Below are 11,103 nucleotides of genomic sequence, written 5' to 3' on the forward strand. Positions count from 1 at the left end.
CCGGCTAGCTCAGTCGGTAGAGCGTCAGACTCTTAATCCCAGGGTCGTGGGTTCGAGCCAGACGCTGGGCGAAACGGAATTTTGTTCCGCTGCAGGTGTAAATTACCGTTTTTCTGATTAACGAGATTTAATGGAAATAGCAACTTTAAACTTTGCCTACGTCTCTGTCAGTCGCAAGGAAACTGTATTTGAAGGTGAAGGTGATTTTGTAGACATGTGTGAAAGACATGTTCTGAAATGCAAGTGTTGTTGTTTGGAGAGCACATCGGTTACGTGTCAGACGTGTAGCCAAGCAGTAGTTTGTCGCCATAGCTGCAAATATTAGCCGGTAATATGAAGTGTTGTCAGCTAAAGTCTGATGATGCAGACGTCCGTAAGGACGAAGTACCCAAGAGTACCGCTAGGCCGCGCCTCTTTAGCTCAGTGGTAGAGCACTGGTCTAATAAACCAGGGGTTTTAAGTTCCATCCTCAGTTGCGCGACGTGGCCGTTTAGCAAACAGTACCTGTGATGACGAACAATTAGCGACAGGCGTTTTTTAAGAATTACTCTCAGATGCGATTAAGGCGAATGGCGCAGATAAAGCATTTGCCAAAGCGGTACAGCATAAGGTGGGACGAGGCAGTCTGAATTACATTTTATAGATGTATTTCTCACATATCTCAGAGCCTCTCGCCATATTCGTCGTCGTCGTCGTCGCCGCCGCCGCTTCTGCAGAAGTAGCAAATGGCAATCGTAGCAAATGCGGCGAGGGACGCCCTGCCTTCGATTCCGAATGCACAAAGTGTGTGGTCTTGTTTCTCAGTCTATATTTGGTCGGTCTCGTCAGAGGTTGAATGTAACGAATGGGTGGGAAAGAGCAAGGGGCAGCGGCTGTGTAGAACGAAAACACAAATCCTCAGGGGTGTGAGCGTTTCGAGATGAGTCGTATACGTGTAAATGTTTGTTGTCAGTGACCGTGTGGCCTAATGGATAAGGCGTCGGACTTCGGATCTGAAGATTACAGGTTCGAATGCTGTCACGCTCGTGGTTTCCAGTTCTGAAAAAGAAACATACCGTTTTAATGTAGCAATTGAGCAGTACGAAACCGTCTGAATGTTGCTGTTGACCATTTTTTGGTGGAGATGCTCATGAGCTTGAAACACACACAGCAAGACCGGTGTTAACTAGCGAAATGGTCGGCAGAGTGCCGACACCGCGAGTTTTGACTGGCACTTGCACATCTAAAACAACGTCGCAAAGTAACTCGTTCGGCTTTTGAGTCACATAAAGTATGTGTGTTAATTTTGACGCCACTAGCTCTGCTTGTTGTCATGCAATTTCTTTGCCTCTCAGAAATGATTTTGACATAAAAGTGAAGTACGTGACGAGTGTGACGTTAGGAAAACATTAGGCAGCATGGAGAGATTCTGTATGGGACCACCCAACCCAAACGAGTACTGTGTGACGTGCTACCCGGCAGGTATTCACCGAGGTAGCCGGCTAGCTCAGTCGGTAGAGCGTCAGACTCTTAATCCCAGGGTCGTGGGTTCGAGCCAGACGCTGGGCGAAACGGAATTTTGTTCCGCTGCAGGTGTAAATTACCGTTTTTCTGATTAACGAGATTTGATGGAAATAGCAACTTTAAACTTTGCCTACGTCTCTGTCAGTCGCAAGGAAACTGTATTTGAAGGTGAAGGTGATTTTGTAGACATGTGTGAAAGACATGTTCTGAAATGCAAGTGTTGTTGTTTGGAGAGCACATCGGTTACGTGTCAGATGTGTAGCCAAGCAGTAATTTGTCGCCATAGCTGCAAATATTAGCCGGTAATATGAAGTGTTGTCAGCTAAAGTCTGATGATGCAGACGTCCGTAAGGACGAAGTACCCAAGAGTACCGCTAGGCCGCGCCTCTTTAGCTCAGTGGTAGAGCACTGGTCTAATAAACCAGGGGTCTTAAGTTCCATCCTCACAGGAGAAAGATGAATTTTGGAAATCAGTTGCGCGACGTGGCCGTTTAGCAAACAGTACCTGTGATGACGAACAATTAGCGACAGGCGTTTTTTAAGAATTACTCTCAGATGCGATTAAGGCGAATGGCGCAGATAAAGCATTTGCCAAAGCGGTACAGCATAAGGTGGGACGAGGCAGTCTGAATTACATTTTATAGATGTATTTCTCACATATCTCAGAGCCTCTCGCCATATTCGTCGTCGTCGTCGTCGTCGCCGCCGCCGCTTCTGCAGAAGTAGCAAATGGCAATCGTAGCAAATGCGGCGAGGGACGCCCTGCCTTCGATTCCGAATGCAGAAAGTGTGTGGTCTTGTTTCTCAGTCTATATTTGGTCGGTCTCGTCAGAGGTTGAATGTAACGAATGGGTGGGAAAGAGCAAGGGGCAGCGGCTGTGTAGAACGAAAACACAAATCCTCAGGGGTGTGAGCGTTTCGAGATGAGTCGTATACGTGTAAATGTTTGTTGTCAGTGAGCGTGTGGCCTAATGGATAAGGCGTCGGACTTCGGATCTGAAGATTACAGGTTCGAATGCTGTCACGCTCGTGTTTTCCAGTTCTGAAAAAGAAACATACCGTTTTAATGTAGCAATTGAGCAGTACGAAACCGTCTGAATGTTGCTGTTGACCATTTTTTGCTTGGAGATGCTCATGAGCTTGAAACACACACAGCAAGACCGGTGTTAACTAGCGAAATGGTCGGCAGAGTGCCGACGCCGCGAGTTTTGACTGGCACTTGCACATCTAAAACAACGTCGGAAAGTAACTCGTTCGGCTTTTGAGTCACATAAAGTATGTGTGTTAATTTTGACGCCACTAGCTCTGCTTGTTGTCATGCAATTTCTTTGCCTCTCAGAAATGATTATGACATAAAAGTGAAGTACGTGACGAGTGTGACGTTAGGAAAACATTAGGCAGCATGGAGAGATTCTGTATGGGACCACCCAACCCAAACGAGTACTGTGTGACGTGCTACCCGGCAGGTATTCACCGAGGTAGCCGGCTAGCTCAGTCGGTAGAGCGTCAGACTCTTAATCCCAGGGTCGTGGGTTCGAGCCAGACGCTGGGCGAAACGGAATTTTGTTCCGCTGCAGGTGTAAATTACCGTTTTTCTGAGTAACGAGATTTAATGGAAATAGCAACTTTAAACTTTGCCTACGTCTCTGTCAGTCGCAAGGAAACTGTATTTGAAGGTGAAGGTGATTTTGTAGACATGTGTGAAAGACATGTTCTGAAATGCAAGTGTTGTTGTTTGGAGAGCACATCGGTTACGTGTCAGACGTGTAGCCAAGCAGTAGTTTGTCGCCATAGCTGCAAATATTAGCCGGTAATATGAAGTGTTGTCAGCTAAAGTCTGATGATGCAGACGTCCGTAAGGACGAAGTACCCAAGAGTACCGATAGGTCGCGCCTCTTTAGCTCAGTGGTAGAGCACTGGTCTAATAAACCAGGGGTTTTAAGTTCCATCCTCAGTTGCGCGACGTGGCCGTTTAGCAAACAGTACCTGTGATGACGAACAATTAGCGACAGGCGTTTTTTAAGAATTACTCTCAGATGCGATTAAGGCGAATGGCGCAGATAAAGCATTTGCCAAAGCGGTACAGCATAAGGTGGGACGAGGCAGTCTGAATTACATTTTATAGATGTATTTCTCACATATCTCAGAGCCTCTCGCCATATTCGTCGTCGTCGTCGTCGCCGCCGCCGCTTCTGCAGAAGTAGCAAATGGCCATCGTAGCAAATGCGGCGAGGGACGCCCTGCCTTCGATTCCGAATGCACAAAGTGTGTGGTCTTGTTTCTCAGTCTATATTTGGTCGGTCTCGTCAGAGGTTGAATGTAACGAATGGGTGGGAAAGAGCAAGGGGCAGCGGCTGTGTAGAACGAAAACACAAATCCTCAGGGGTGTGAGCGTTTCGAGATGAGTCGTATACGTGTAAATGTTTGTTGTCAGTGAGCGTGTGGCCTAATGGATAAGGCGTCGGACTTCGGATCTGAAGATTACAGGTTCGAATGCTGTCACGCTCGTGTTTTCCAGTTCTGAAAAAGAAACATACCGTTTTAATGTAGCAATTGAGCAGTACGAAACCGTCTGAATGTTGCTGTTGACCATTTTTTGCTTGGAGATGCTCATGAGCTTGAAACACACACAGCAAGACCGGTGTTAACTAGCGAAATGGTCGGCAGAGTGCCGACACCGCGAGTTTTGACTGGCACTTGCACATCTAAAACAACGTCGGAAAGTAACTCGTTCGGCTTTTGAGTCACATAAAGTATGTGTGTTAATTTTGACGCCACTAGCTCTGCTTGTTGTCATGCAATTTCTTTGCCTCTCAGAAATGATTATGACATAAAAGTGAAGTACGTGACGAGTGTGACGTTAGGAAAACATTAGGCAGCATGGAGAGATTCTGTATGGGACCACCCAACCCAAACGAGTACTGTGTGACGTGCTACCCGGCAGGTATTCACCGAGGTAGCCGGCTAGCTCAGTCGGTAGAGCGTCAGACTCTTAATCCCAGGGTCGTGGGTTCGAGCCAGACGCTGGGCGAAACGGAATTTTGTTCCGCTGCAGGTGTAAATTACCGTTTTTCTGAGTAACGAGATTTAATGGAAATAGCAACTTTAAACTTTGCCTACGTCTCTGTCAGTCGCAAGGAAACTGTATTTGAAGGTGAAGGTGATTTTGTAGACATGTGTGAAAGACATGTTCTGAAATGCAAGTGTTGTTGTTTGGAGAGCACATCGGTTACGTGTCAGACGTGTAGCCAAGCAGTAGTTTGTCGCCATAGCTGCAAATATTAGCCGGTAATATGAAGTGTTGTCAGCTAAAGTCTGATGATGCAGACGTCCGTAAGGACGAAGTACCCAAGAGTACCGATAGGTCGCGCCTCTTTAGCTCAGTGGTAGAGCACTGGTCTAATAAACCAGGGGTTTTAAGTTCCATCCTCAGTTGCGCGACGTGGCCGTTTAGCAAACAGTACCTGTGATGACGAACAATTAGCGACAGGCGTTTTTTAAGAATTACTCTCAGATGCGATTAAGGCGAATGGCGCAGATAAAGCATTTGCCAAAGCGGTACAGCATAAGGTGGGACGAGGCAGTCTGAATTACATTTTATAGATGTATTTCTCACATATCTCAGAGCCTCTCGCCATATTCGTCGTCGTCGTCGTCGCCGCCGCCGCTTCTGCAGAAGTAGCAAATGGCCATCGTAGCAAATGCGGCGAGGGACGCCCTGCCTTCGATTCCGAATGCACAAAGTGTGTGGTCTTGTTTCTCAGTCTATATTTGGTCGGTCTCGTCAGAGGTTGAATGTAACGAATGGGTGGGAAAGAGCAAGGGGCAGCGGCTGTGTAGAACGAAAACACAAATCCTCAGGGGTGTGAGCGTTTCGAGATGAGTCGTATACGTGTAAATGTTTGTTGTCAGTGACCGTGTGGCCTAATGGATAAGGCGTCGGACTTCGGATCTGAAGATTACAGGTTCGAATGCTGTCACGCTCGTGTTTTCCAGTTCTGAAAAAGAAACATACCGTTTTAATGTAGCAATTGAGCAGTACGAAACCGTCTGAATGTTGCTGTTGACCATTTTTTGCTTGGAGATGCTCATGAGCTTGAAACACACACAGCAAGACCGGTGTTAACTAGCGAAATGGTCGGCAGAGTGCCGACACAGCGAGTTTTGACTGGCACTTGCACATCTAAAACAACGTCGGAAAGTAACTCGTTCGGCTTTTGAGTCACATAAAGTATGTGTGTTAATTTTGACGCCACTAGCTCTGCTTGTTGTCATGCAATTTCTTTGCCTCTCAGAAATGATTTTGACATAAAAGTGAAGTACGTGACGAGTGTGACGTTAGGAAAACATTAGGCAGCATGGAGAGATTCTGTATGGGACCACCCAACCCAAACGAGTACTGTGTGACGTGCTACCCGGCAGGTATTCACCGAGGTAGCCGGCTAGCTCAGTCGGTAGAGCGTCAGACTCTTAATCCCAGGGTCGTGGGTTCGAGCCAGACGCTGGGCGAAACGGAATTTTGTTCCGCTGCAGGTGTAAATTACCGTTTTTCTGATTAACGAGATTTGATGGAAATAGCAACTTTAAACTTTGCCTACGTCTCTGTCAGTCGCAAGGAAACTGTATTTGAAGGTGAAGGTGATTTTGTAGACATGTGTGAAAGACATGTTCTGAAATGCAAGTGTTGTTGTTTGGAGAGCACATCGGTTACGTGTCAGATGTGTAGCCAAGCAGTAATTTGTCGCCATAGCTGCAAATATTAGCCGGTAATATGAAGTGTTGTCAGCTAAAGTCTGATGATGCAGACGTCCGTAAGGACGAAGTACCCAAGAGTACCGATAGGCCGCGCCTCTTTAGCTCAGTGCTAGAGCACTGGTCTAATAAACCAGGGGTCTTAAGTTCCATCCTCACAGGAGAAAGATGAATTTTGGAAATCAGTTGCGCGACGTGGCCGTTTAGCAAACAGTACCTGTGATGACGAACAATTAGCGACAGGCGTTTTTTAAGAATTACTCTCAGATGCGATTAAGGCGAATGGCGCAGATAAAGCATTTGCCAAAGCGGTACAGCATAAGGTGGGACGAGGCAGTCTGAATTACATTTTATAGATGTATTTCTCACATACCTCAGAGCCTCTCGCCATATTCGTCGTCGTCGTCGTCGTCGCCGCCGCCGCTTCTGCAGAAGTAGCAAATGGCAATCGTAGCAAATGCGGCGAGGGACGCCCTGCCTTCGATTCCGAATGCACAAAGTGTGTGGTCTTGTTTCTCAGTCTGTATTTGGTCGGTCTCGTCAGAGGTTGAATGTAACGAATGGGTGGGAAAGAGCAAGGGGCAGCGGCTGTGTAGAACGAAAACACAAATCCTCAGGAGTGTGAGCGTTTCGAGATGAGTCGTATACGTGTAAATGTTTGTTGTCAGTGAGCGTGTGGCCTAATGGATAAGGCGTCGGACTTCGGATCTGAAGATTACAGGTTCGAATGCTGTCACGCTCGTGTTTTCCAGTTCTGAAAAAGAAACATACCGTTTTAATGTAGCAATTGAGCAGTACGAAACCGTCTGAATGTTGCTGTTGACCATTTTTTGCTTGGAGATGCTCATGAGCTTGAAACACACACAGCAAGACCGGTGTTAACTAGCGAAATGGTCGGCAGAGTGCCGACACAGCGAGTTTTGACTGGCACTTGCACATCTAAAACAACGTCGGAAAGTAACTCGTTCGGCTTTTGAGTCACATAAAGTATGTGTGTTAATTTTGACGCCACTAGCTCTGCTTGTTGTCATGCAATTTCTTTGCCTCTCAGAAATGATTATGACATAAAAGTGAAGTACGTGACGAGTGTGACGTTAGGAAAACATTAGGCAGCATGGAGAGATTCTGTATGGGACCACCCAACCCAAACGAGTACTGTGTGACGTGCTACCCGGCAGGTATTCACCGAGGTAGCCGGCTAGCTCAGTCGGTAGAGCGTCAGACTCTTAATCCCAGGGTCGTGGGTTCGAGCCAGACGCTGGGCGAAACGGAATTTTGTTCCGCTGCAGGTGTAAATTACCGTTTTTCTGATTAACGAGATTTGATGGAAATAGCAACTTTAAACTTTGCCTACGTCTCTGTCAGTCGCAAGGAAACTGTATTTGAAGGTGAAGGTGATTTTGTAGACATGTGTGAAAGACATGTTCTGAAATGCAAGTGTTGTTGTTTGGAGAGCACATCGGTTACGTGTCAGATGTGTAGCCAAGCAGTAATTTGTCGCCATAGCTGCAAATATTAGCCGGTAATATGAAGTGTTGTCAGCTAAAGTCTGATGATGCAGACGTCCGTAAGGACGAAGTACCCAAGAGTACCGCTAGGCCGCGCCTCTTTAGCTCAGTGGTAGAGCACTGGTCTAATAAACCAGGGGTCTTAAGTTCCATCCTCACAGGAGAAAGATGAATTTTGGAAATCAGTTGCGCGACGTGGCCGTTTAGCAAACAGTACCTGTGATGACGAACAATTAGCGACAGGCGTTTTTTGAGAATTACTCTCAGATGCGATTAAGGCGAATGGCGCAGATAAAGCATTTGCCAAAGCGGTACAGCATAAGGTGGGACGAGGCAGTCTGAATTACATTTTATAGATGTATTTCTCACATATCTCAGAGCCTCTCGCCATATTCGTCGTCGTCGTCGTCGTCGTCGCCGCCGCCGCTTCTGCAGAAGTAGCAAATGGCAATCGTAGCAAATGCGGCGAGGGACGCCCTGCCTTCGATTCCGAATGCACAAAGTGTGTGGTCTTGTTTCTCAGTCTATATTTGGTCGGTCTCGTCAGAGGTTGAATGTAACGAATGGGTGGGAAAGAGCAAGGGGCAGCGGCTGTGTAGAACGAAAACACAAATCCTCAGGAGTGTGAGCGTTTCGAGATGAGTCGTATACGTGTAAATGTTTGTTGTCAGTGAGCGTGTGGCCTAATGGATAAGGCGTCGGACTTCGGATCTGAAGATTACAGGTTCGAATGCTGTCACGCTCGTGTTTTCCAGTTCTGAAAAAGAAACATACCGTTTTAATGTAGCAATTGAGCAGTACGAAACCGTCTGAATGTTGCTGTTGACCATTTTTTGCTTGGAGATGCTCATGAGCTTGAAACACACACAGCAAGACCGGTGTTAACTAGCGAAATGGTCGGCAGAGTGCCGACACAGCGAGTTTTGACTGGCACTTGCACATCTAAAACAACGTCGGAAATTAACTCGTTCGGCTTTTGAGTCACATAAAGTATGTGTGTTAACTTTGACGCCACTAGCTCTGCTTGTTGTCATGCAATTTCTTTGCCTCTCAGAAATGATTATGACATAAAAGTGAAGTACGTGACGAGTGTGACGTTAGGAAAACATTAGGCAGCATGGAGAGATTCTGTATGGGACCACCCAACCCAAACGAGTACTGTGTGACGTGCTACCCGGCAGGTATTCACCGAGGTAGCCGGCTAGCTCAGTCGGTAGAGCGTCAGACTCTTAATCCCAGGGTCGTGGGTTCGAGCCAGACGCTGGGCGAAACGGAATTTTGTTCCGCTGCAGGTGTAAATTACCGTTTTTCTGATTAACGAGATTTGATGGAAATAGCAACTTTAAACTTTGCCTACGTCTCTGTCAGTCGCAAGGAAACTGTATTTGAAGGTGAAGGTGATTTTGTAGACATGTGTGAAAGACATGTTCTGAAATGCAAGTGTTGTTGTTTGGAGAGCACATCGGTTACGTGTCAGATGTGTAGCCAAGCAGTAATTTGTCGCCATAGCTGCAAATATTAGCCGGTAATATGAAGTGTTGTCAGCTAAGGTCTGATGATGCAGACGTCCGTAAGGACGAAGTACCCAAGAGTACCGCTAGGCCGCGCCTCTTTAGCTCAGTGGTAGAGCACTGGTCTAATAAACCAGGGGTCTTAAGTTCCATCCTCACAGGAGAAAGATGAATTTTGGAAATCAGTTGCGCGACGTGGCCGTTTAGCAAACAGTACCTGTGATGACGAACAATTAGCGACAGGCGTTTTTTAAGAATTACTCTCAGATGCGATTAAGGCGAATGGCGCAGATAAAGCATTTGCCAAAGCGGTACAGCATAAGGTGGGACGAGGCAGTCTGAATTACATTTTATAGATGTATTTGTCACATATCTCAGAGCCTCTCGCCATATTCGTCGTCGTCGTCGTCGTCGTCGCCGCCGCCGCTTCTGCAGAAGTAGCAAATGGCCATCGTAGCAAATGCGGCGAGGGACGCCCTGCCTTCGATTCCGAATGCACAAAGTGTGTGGTCTTGTTTCTCAGTCTATATTTGGTCGGTCTCGTCAGAGGTTGAATGTAACGAATGGGTGGGAAAGAGCAAGGGGCAGCGGCTGTGTACAACGAAAACACAAATCCTCAGGGGTGTGAGCGTTTCGAGATGAGTCGTATACGTGTAAATGTCTGTTGTCAGTGACCGTGTGGCCTAATGGATAAGGCGTCGGACTTCGGATCTGAAGATTACAGGTTCGAATGCTGTCACGCTCGTGTTTTCCAGTTCTGAAAAAGAAACATACCGTTTTAATGTAGCAATTGAGCAGTACGAAACCGTCTGAATGTTGCTGTTGACCATTTTTTGCTTGGAGATGCTCATGAGCTTGAAACACACACAGCAAGACCGGTGTTAACTAGCGAAATGGTCGGCAGAGTGCCGACACAGCGAGTTTTGACTGGCACTTGCACATCTAAAACAACGTCGGAAAGTAACTCGTTCGGCTTTTGAGTCACATAAAGTATGTGTGTTAATTTTGACGCCACTAGCTCTACTTGTTCTCATGCAATTTCTTTGCCTCTCAGAAATGATTATGACATAAAAGTGAAGTACGTGACGAGTGTGACGTTAGGAAAACATTAGGCAGCATGGAGAGATTCTGTATGGGACCACCCAACCCAAACGAGTACTGTGTGACGTGCTACCCGGCAGGTATTCACCGAGGTAGCCGGCTAGCTCAGTCGGTAGAGCGTCACACTCTTAATCCCAGGGTCGTGGGTTCGAGCCAGACGCTGGGCGAAACGGAATTTTGTTCCGCTGCAGGTGTAAATTACCGTTTTTCTGATTAACGAGATTCAATGGAAATAGCAACTTTAAACTTTGCCTACGTCTCTGTCAGTCGCAAGGAAACTGTATTTGAAGGTGAAGGTGATTTTGTAGACATGTGTGAAAGACATGTTCTGAAATGCAAGTGTTGTTGTTTGGAGAGCACATCGGTTACGTGTCAGATGTGTAGCCAAGCAGTAATTTGTCGCCATAGCTGCAAATATTAGCCGGTAATATGAAGTGTTGTCAGCTAAAGTCTGATGATGCAGACGTCCGTAAGGACGAAGTACCCAAGAGCACCGCTAGGCCGCGCCTCTTTAGCTCAGTGGTAGAGCACTGGTGTAATAAATCAGGGGTCTTAAGTTCCATCCTCACAGGAGAAAGGTGAATTTTGGAAATCAGTTGCGCGACGTGGCCGTTTAGCAAACAGTACCTGTGATGACGAACAATTAGCGACAGGCGTTTTTTAAGAATTACTCTGAGATGCGATTAAGGCGAATGGCGCAGATAAAGCATTTGCCAAAGCGGTACAGC

Source organism: Schistocerca gregaria, chromosome 8 (assembly GCF_023897955.1).
Source record: "Schistocerca gregaria isolate iqSchGreg1 chromosome 8, iqSchGreg1.2, whole genome shotgun sequence".
Classification (NCBI taxonomy): Eukaryota; Metazoa; Arthropoda; class Insecta; order Orthoptera; family Acrididae; genus Schistocerca; species Schistocerca gregaria.